The sequence below is a fragment of the Nansenia antarctica genome, assembly GCF_963989245.1.
Source record: "Nansenia antarctica genome assembly, chromosome: 6".
Classification (NCBI taxonomy): domain Eukaryota; kingdom Metazoa; phylum Chordata; class Actinopteri; order Argentiniformes; family Microstomatidae; genus Nansenia; species Nansenia antarctica.
In genome coordinates this window covers 40902740-40912747 of record NC_137676.1, presented here as the reverse complement: position 1 = coordinate 40912747, position 10008 = coordinate 40902740, and positions in this window count along the sequence as shown.

Genomic DNA, 10008 nt, shown 5'->3' with positions numbered 1-10008 from the left:
CCCAGTGGTCTTGGTCCCTCAGGAAGGCAGAGCAGATAGGTTCTGTATTGATTATCGACGTGTTAACTGTGTCACGAAAGGAGATGCTTTCTCTCTTCCTCGGTTAGAGGATTGTATTGATCAGGTTGGACAGAAGAGGTTTGTGACTAAAATTGACCTCCTGAAAGGTTATTTTCAGGTCCCCTTAACAGAGAGAGCAAGTGAAGTGTCGGCGTTTGTTACACCGAATGGGCTTTATCGCTTCAAAGTATTGCCCTTTGGCATGAAGAATGCTCCAGCAACCTTCCAACGGCTGATGAACACTATTACCCACGGCTTGGGAAATACAGTCACATATCTAGATGATGTGGTAGTGTTCAGTGATACGTGGGAAGAACATGTAGGACATGTCAAGGTCTTGTTTGAACGGTTGTCTGACGCGGGGCTTGTTGTTAACCTGTCCAAATGTGAGTTTGGGAAAGGAACAGTGACATACCTTGGTCATCAAGTGGGATGTGGTGTAGTGCAGCCTCGATCAGCTAAAGTGCAGGCCATTGTTGATTTTCCAGCACCGCGCACTCGCACTCAGTTGAGGAGGATTTTGGGGATGTGTGGCTTTTATCGCCGGTTTGTACCTAACTTTGCGGCAGTCACAGCTCCTCTAACAAACTTATTGAGGAAGGATATTAAATGGATCTGGACAGATGGGTGCCAGGAAGCATTGTCTCAGGTTAAGACCATATTGTCTAGTGCCCCTGTTCTCAAAGCGCCAGACTTTGAGAGGCCATTTGCTCTCGCGGTTGATGCCTGTGATGCAGGAGTAGGAGCGGTCCTTCTACAGGCTGGAGATGACGGTTATGAGAGACCGGTGGCGTACTTCTCAAAGAAACTCAATCAACATCAAAGGGTGTATTCTACTATTGAGAAGGAGGCTCTGGCTTTGGTCTTGGCAGTTAGACATTTTGAGGTCTATATAGCTGGAAGTGAGCAGTCAGTGGTTGTGTACTCCGACCATAACCCCTTGGCATTCTTGGCCAAGTTCCGTAGTGCTAACGCCAGAGTGTTTCGTTGGGGACTAGTGTTACAACCGTACAACCTGGTGGTTAAACATATAGCGGGCAAGGACAATGTCATCGCTGATGCTCTCTCTAGAGGTTGAAATTACAGTATATGTTAGATTAATGGATTTTCCTACAAGAGTTAGATCAGATTTTCTAATTATTTGTGAACTCCTCATTTTCTGTGTTCTTAGTTCCAGGCTAGTGTAAACGTTACCTCACTTAAGAACAGACAAACATACTGATTTATGGCAAGCTTAGAATCTAGAGTACTAGAATAAAAGCTTATATGTGTTATTTTAGAAGTAGATAATATGTGTGTGTGTGTGTGTGTGTGTGTGTGTGTGTGTGTGTGTGTGTGTGTGTGTGTGTGTAAAGAAAATAAGAAAACAAGAAAAAAGAGAAAACAAACACAAAATGAAGAAAAAGTTAATTGTGTACATGTGTTTTTGTTTATGGGGGGAGGAATGTCACTGATATATGGAGATCTTTCTTGGTCAGGTGGCCGGAAATGATATATTGATGACTCAGAGAGAAGGTTGAATTGTAATCATTGTATTAGGCAGATCTGGGTTGCATTCTCTTGTACAGATGTTTCCAAGGCAGCATGCTCTGTTAAGTCCAAGCTTCAAGCATGGCTACGACATAGGAGATGTCGAGCTTGGCTGCGGCTGGTGCCGAGCCTGGCTCTGGCATAAAGAGATGCCAAGCAAAGTACTGATGTTTGTTACAGCTTATATACAGTTCTCAGAGAGGGAAATAGCTTTTACCTCGTAACTTACAATACTGACATTAGTTCCCATACATGGCTATCCTGTGTTCATGCTGTTCTGCTCTGCTGACCACTGGGGTAAGGCTCCTATGTCCTTAGAGTTAAACTGGTCTCACTGTTACTTGATATGGTATATGCCTGCTCCTAAGAATGTTGTTTACTACTGAGAGTGGGCACACTTAAAGTATGTTTATGGTTAAACAATGAGTATTGCAATATTCGATAGGCACACAAGTTTGGCATGTAGTCACACAAAAACGCATCATTACAGCTCACTCTTTTTTTTCTCCCATGATGTAAATTATTTCTATTGAAAAACATGTGGAGTTCTTAACAAAGTCAATGAATGACCACATCAGAAATAAATTAGGCATCGGTTCCATCATACAAAGTACATTATATGTCATTATAACAATGTCTGGAAGTAGATCTTCAATCAAAGGAACGGCCTTGTGTTTCTGGTAACAAGGAGTGCTATTTGATTCTTTGATGGTCATCAGTCTTGCACGTGTTCTTGCCTCTGTTCACAGCGTTAATAGGTTTTATTAACTTAAGACAATTTTAGCATTATCATTACACTACACCCCTCCTTTTCTTGACTTAAGTCTATAAAATCTTAGGCTCTCCATCAATGGCTTGTGGAATTAACCTGCTCAGAAACAGTTGGAAACAAAAATACAGATGTTAAGCATAAGTTTGTTAATTGGGTTATCTGGACTGTTGTTCCCGTCCCTTAGAATTCCTAGAAGAAAGTGTGTAAGTTCGTGCCATGAATTCAGCTGTTTACTGCTGATGACACTGTTAGTTGTGTGCGTCAGTACAATTGAACAATTACGACTACATAAAAGTATGTGTAAGTCTCTCTTGTCATCATCATGTCTCTGTCTTAAATCATAAGAATTAACATTTCCATTGTTTGTCACATTGAAATGTCATTAGTTTGTCTCATTTCTCATGTTTCATCCGGCAATAGCTTCCTTCAGCATCTGCAACTTTCTCTCCCCACTTCTGCAATGGTTAACTTAGACCAGATCTTAACAGCATCTCGGTCTCTGAGTCCTTCGCTCAATGTCTCTTGATTTCCTTGATTCTGTCAGGAAATAGAATCGACAGGCATTGTCAGAATACATTCCAGGTCTTTCTTGCTGAATTGTGTTTTCTCCATCAGAAATGTCCTCCTTTGATGTTTCATAGAGTCTTAGAGTCTTAATGCGTATTTCCCTGTTCACTAAATCAATCAAAATGTTATATGTCTACTGAATTAATACAGATTTGCATGATAATTTCAATATGAGACAAATATGTCTATCTATGTATGTGTATGTGTGTGTGTGTGTGTGTGTGTGTGTGTGTGTGTTTGGTTACAGGAGCAGTCTCCGTTCTATTAATAGCCTAGGGTCAGAGTTTTAACACTCTCGCCCTGTTGTGATGCTTGGTTCACAAATGTGGTTGTTATTCATTTCATTCTTAATGATAACATTCTGCATGCCATTCATACTAGTTTGCTTCCCATGATGTTAATAGACATGCGGTTTTAGTAATCAATTATGTTGATTGAAACTTCTCTTAGAGTCTTTTAAATATTATGGCCAAATCTTTTCAAACTTAGTTTTCCTCAAAGTGCTGTGTTTTCAATCACGTATTTAAGGTCTTGTCCCTAACTTAATACACAATAAATATCTCAGTCTGTACTGTTTGTCCACAGTATTTCCATTACACAATAGACTTCTGCTTTGTTTCTCTACAAAGTTCAGAATCTCAATAAATCCTAACTCTCAGTGTTTTGACCACCGTCTTTGACTATACAGCGCCTTCTATTCAAACTATATTTTAATTTAGTACTTTCCAATATCAATACATCTCCTTTTTGAAAACATTTGAGATTCGTTCTAGAACAGCAATTCAGGTTAAAGCAAATAATCACATTGTGTTATCATGCCTTACCTGTTTCGCTGAATCTAGCATCCTGTTCGTTAGAAGCCATCTGATATATGGAGAACTTTCTTGGTCAGGTGGCCGGAAATGAGATATTGATGACTCAGAGAGAAGGTTGAATTGTAATCATTGTATTAGGCAGATCTGGGTTGCATTCTCTTGTACAGATGTTTCCAAGGCAGCATGCTCTGTTAAGTCCAAGCTTCAAGCATGGCTACGACATAGGAGATGTCGAGCTTGGCTACGGCTGGTGCCGAGCCTGGCTGTGGCATAAAGAGATGCCAAGCAAAGTACTGATGTTTGTTACAGCTTATATACAGTTCTCAGAGAGGGAAATAGCTTTTACCTCGTAACTTACAATACTGACATTATTTCCCATACATGGCTATCCTGTGTTCATGCTGTTCTGCTCTGCTGACCACTGGGGTAAGGCTCCTATGTCCTTAGAGTTAAACTGGTCTCACTGTTACTTGATATGGTATATGCCTGCTCCTAAGAATGTTGTTTACTACTGAGAGTGGGCACACTTAAAGTATGTTTAAGGTTAAACAATGAGTATTGCAATATTCGATAGGCACACAAGTTTGGCATGTAGTCACACAAAAACGCATCATTACAGTCACGATCCAACTGTTCCTAGTTGTCATGGTAAGCTCAGGGGGTGTTGATTGGCTACCCAGGGTACATGGGGGAGTGGCCTGCCTGTTGGCGGGTCTCTCGAAAGGTATATGACAGGTGCTCATATGTTACCTGAGAGTCGAGAGAGTCGAGAGAGTTGAGAGTGGAGTTACCGGAGAAGAGAAATACTGATTGAGACACCTTACCTAGAAGAGAACCCCTTGGACAATTATTATCAAGACTATTACTGTGTGGAATAGTGGATTACCCCCGAGGTCGTGTTGTGTCGTGTCCGGTTTTGTTTGTTATGTTATATGTCAATACTGAATGGGAAGGAACACCCGACTGAACGAACGTGCGGGCTGTTCAGTATCCCCGCGGACAACGCCACGATACATCGGAGCCAGGTAAGCCATTTCCCCTTAACATCTACCTGGGTGCTGTCAGCTAACCCTGAGCTAAGCTATACACAGGGGTGCACATAACTGGTGCGCCAGTGCGCATGCGTCGCCAAAATGCATGCTGCGCGGTAGATCAGCCGCATAAAGGCGCTCTTGCGCACCAACAGCTGGAACCGCTGGGAGAGGAATTTACTTCCTCAAAATCCAACTGCTGATTGCTGACTGCTGCATCACTGCAAGCCCCACTAAGTAACTATTTGCCGTTCCCTCAGCCGAAGGCCCGACGAGTAATCCATCACAACAGTCGACCGACGACGACCACAGCGACTCCCCTCACGAAAACATTCGGAAAGTATCGTAACTCATACTTTCATTCCGCGTATCGCGTATCGCACGGTTATCACACCGCCACGTGAAAATTCAGTCCCGAACGACTCGTCGCTAAAAGGAAAAACAACACCAAGGGACACGTTTCTTTTCTCTGAAGCTTTCAAACGTTCAGACGTTTGTTTTACAGCTTCATTATCGCACCTCGACCCCTGACCCAGGGAATATGGTTGGGAATTCTATTAGGGAAAAAAAAAAACTTTGTTGCACAATCAAAATAATGACTTAAAGTGATAGCCTACAACATCCTCTACCATGGTTGAAATTGAGACAGTGATAACAGCAGTCAAGAGAGCAGTGATGATGATGATTAAGCTTGTAGCATAAATAAATGCTTAGGCTGTAACTTTTTGTTGAAAAGTTGAGGTCAGTGTTTACAGAACAGAGCAGTGCTTAAAGAGATGTCCGTTTATTTCAGTGTGTTTAAAGAATAGACATTCAGTTAGTGCTTAAAGAGATGTCAGTTGATTTCATTGTGTTTAAAGGAGTCTGACAGACTTTCATGCTTAAAGAGCAGTCATTTGATTTTGCATTTGTTTATTTTGTTTTGCACACAATCATTTGTTCGTTCATCTTTATTTATTAATAAATGTCGTTTTGCTAATATAAGTTATCCATGTATCCCTTTTTAATCCATCCTGTGGGACGGGTCGTGACTCGCGAGCTCGGGGAGCACCAAGCAGCATCCCTAGGTGCTCCTCTGAGCACTGGCCCCAAAAAGTTATGTGCACCCCTGGCTATACACCTGTGTCCGGCCTCGGCCCTGTGTGGGAACGAGCCCATTGACTATCAATGTACGCACATTGCTGTTGGGTCGTGACAGTAGTAAAAAAACTAAATTATAAAGAAATAAGTGCAGGTGCAAAAATAAGTGATACCCAGGTTGCATTGGTTAACACTTAATCAGCTTGTGAGTAAAATAAATGTTTATATCTTTGCACTCCATCATATTTCAGGACCCTCCTTTCATGACTTTCCCTAGATATGTGAGTTCTACCACCCAGTATCCTTACATTTTCAATATCACTTTCAATATCACTTCAATATCACTTCAGGATAAGCTAGCTATTTTGCAGTTTTTCTGTGTAGGAAGCAGGCTAATTTACAAGCGGCCAACTAGTGGTCGTTGTGTGTAAATAGCAGGATAGCATTTTAAAGAGGCGGTTCTTCATTAAGCAGGTAAAAAGGCACGGCTGTTCTAGTGTTAAATCAAGTAGGTAAGTAGAATCTGGTGGGTAAATAATTGGGTACCAAATGAACCAGTTGAAGGAGAGATCTTTAGGAAAGAGTTTGGGTGGGACTCTTATAGAGATAAGAAACCTGGTCAGTTTTGTGTTATCCATACAGGCAAAACACACCATGCCGAGAGGAAAGGAGATCTCAGAGGACATCAGGAAGAGGTTAGAACGAGCACATCAGTCTGCGGAAAGCTATATAAGATATGAACTCCATATCTGTGAGGCAAATCCACTGTGAGGCAAATCATTTACAAATGGGGAGCATTTAACATGACAGCAACTCGGCCTAGAAGTGAACACCCTTCCAAAATATCCCCAAGAGCCACAAACCCCCCCCCAAAATCTGGTAAAAACCAACCCAAACATAATATTTTGCTGCATCTCAGGTAACTGTGCATGCTTAACACTACACAGTAAATTCCCCAGTGTTAAATATGCAGTGTAAAAATACATTGACTCTTTCCGAGATATTACAACAACAGCTAGAGTAATATTCCCTCCAGTGTTGGTGATAATTCAAAGAGTTAATTGACACGGTGTTAGACGTACTCTGGAAAGCCCCGCCCATCATTTTTCAATCAGTTCCACGTGGTTTCTTCAAGCCGAGCAGAATTTTCACAGCGCCAATTCACTGAATGCCATTTTCGAGTGACTTCGAACAACTGCGGTAAGTGTCTCCTAATCATCTATTAATTAAACGGATACTTTGGCATTTCAATAGAAGCAGCATTTTAGAATAACTTTATATTGTTGTTCACCATACACTCCAGCTGATCTTATATCTTAAAATACTGGTTTCCAAGGGGCTGACGTCACCGACCATGTGCGAGTGTTCACATTAAGATAATTAAGGCAAGTTAGCTAACGTCTAACTAGACAATGTCAGTAGAGGTAAAGTTAACGTTCTTAACAGAGTGTAGAGGGGTGATTGTGTTGTCTTTTTTGTAATGTCTCTCGATTCCAGTAAAATACGTTAACAACGTGCACGTGTGGGGAGTTGGCTTTAATGTTTGTCACAGCTTTCCTGAAATTTGGAATCCCAGTTACCAGTTTATCAGATGCAAAGCTGTATGATGGATCTGGAACTGAAGTTGATGGGGATGTGTTTGAGGAGGTGGTGAAAGAGCCAGATCTTGGTGTGTTCAAGCTCACACTGGGCAATGAAGGCATGTGCTGGTCTGATAGAGGTGAGTCTGGAGTCAGTCTTTACCTCAGTCTGGTAGGGGTTAGAGTCAGTCTGATAGGGGTTAGTCTGGAGTCAGTCTTTACCTCAGTCTGGTAGGGGTTAGTCTGGAGTCAGTCTTTATCAGTCTGATAGGGGTTAGTCTGGAGTCAGTCTTTACCTCAGTCTGGTAGGGGTTAGAGTCAGTCTGATAGGGGTTAGTCTGGAGTCAGTCTTTACCTCAGTCTGGTAGGGGTTAGAGTCAGTCTTTATCAGTCTGATAGGGGTTAAGTCTGGAGTCAGTCTTTACCTCAGTCTGGTAGGGGTTAGAGTCAGTCTTTATCAGTCTGATAGGGGTTAAGTCTGGAGTCAGTCTTTACCTCAGTCTGAACCACCAGGGGACGACTCAGTCTTATCGTGCGTATGAAGGCAGCGATGCCCACCTTCCTCTCCCTGTCTAGCTTCTGCAGCATCACGTCCAGGGCTATGGTGGTGCCGGTTCAGTGTAGTGTGTGAAGTTCAAACTGCATAAATGTATGAACTGTAAAATCAGGATATAGTGGTTGGAACTATAGGGTGGGAACCATCTATGTTTTCAAGTCTTGGTCACTTGTGGCATTACTTTCAATATAACATTTGTGTGTATTGTGTATTTTAGCATCTCCCCTGATGAGTCCTTCCTCTGCCGGTTCTGAGATGAATGCCTCAGGCCTTGAGTCGGATGATACAATCATTTTGAGCGAGGATGGAAGCCCTTCAAGAAAAGGTCAAAGATGTCGAAGCAAAAAACGTATGTTTGTAATTCATTCTGCAATTCATGTGCCAGAAAATGGATTTTAAAGGGTTAGTTCACTATTTTGAACATTAGACCCTATTTGCGGTTCCTCTACCATGAACCTGAAACATAGAGACCATCATTTCACTGATCGCTCCATTATTGAGCTAGCAACAGCTTTTCTGCAGGGCTACAATAGAAGTCAATGGTACCAGTAGCAGCCACTACCAAACTCAAAATTAAACTCTCGTTTTCAAAGTCACGAAACTCAGAGTGGTCACTGGTGTCCGTTGATGTCCTGACAAAAAAGATCTCCGCAAAGTATGCTTCTTATCAGGTTTTATGTATCATTTAGCATGGAACTATTTTCAGTGGAAGCATATGGCTGTACTGCGACTGAATGCTAAATGATACATAAAACCTGATAAGAAGCATACTTTTTTGGTCAGAACATCAACGGACACCAGTGACCACTCGGTGAGTTTCCTGACATGGCTGCTACTGCTACCATTGACTTCTATTGTAGCCCTGCAGAAAAGCTCTCTTTGTTTCAGGTTCATAGAGGGACCGCAAATGGGGTCTAACGTTCAAAATAGTAAACTAACCCTTCAACACTGCTGTTTTCTTACAGCTGATAGAGAGCATACTCAATAAGAAACCTGGTGGAGAGGTTGTCATCAAGGAATACTCCAAATCTAAAAGCCTCACTGACAGCACCAGACGAAGGATGATCAACATTCTTGTTTCAGAGATGACAGAGACTCATGGGTAAGTTTAAAGGAAAGATTCATAATGAAAATTGTAGAGCAGTACTTGCTCTGCTGTTTGTTAAGAATGATTTCTGTATCAGTATCTCAGTCAAATAATTGGTTAGGCTACTGCTGGCCATCCACTGCTATTGGGAGAAGATTTCTCTTGTATCAAACTCGATTGGCATGATACAGCTTCTAAAATCACTCCTGATATTTAGCTGACAGAGTAGGAATGCTGCTTGTGTATATTCATTTCAGGACAGCACCACCGCGCAGTGTGAGGGAAACGTTTGCACAAGGCATCGTCTCCTTGTTCCCATACTTGAAGGATCCCTACACCGAAAATGGATATGTAAGTATATATTACAACTGATAAAGAGCATTTGTGTTTAATTTGTCTGGTATGGTATCTGAGCAAATGAGACTTGGTTAACTTTTTCTTTAAGATTAGTAACCACGTTCATCTTCTTAAGGAACATTATTTCGACCCCAAGAGTGGAGATGGATACCTCGCAAATAGAATCAAAACCATTCAGAGGAAATCGGCTTCATCTGAGAAACGACCCACTCAACCATACTCCGGAGGGCCAACTGCTGAAAGGGAGTCCAGTCCATCCACTTCGGTTACCCTGAGTGAAGACCAGTGCAGAGAGGCCATTTCTCTTATGAAGCATTCTTCTGATGAAGAAACGGTCAAACAGAAGATGAAATCAACCTTTGAGTACAGGAAGAAGATGACCCACGACCCGATTAAATGCTCCACCATCCTAACCGAATTTCCACGCTTTCTGGATGTGAAGGGCTTGGTAAGACTTTTTTAAATTGTATACATTGCGTTTAATCTCTAGATGCCAATTCAGGTTGGCCAGTAAATGTAAACAAAATAATAGTAGTTGTAATAGTAGTAATAGTAATTGTTCGATTCATGTGT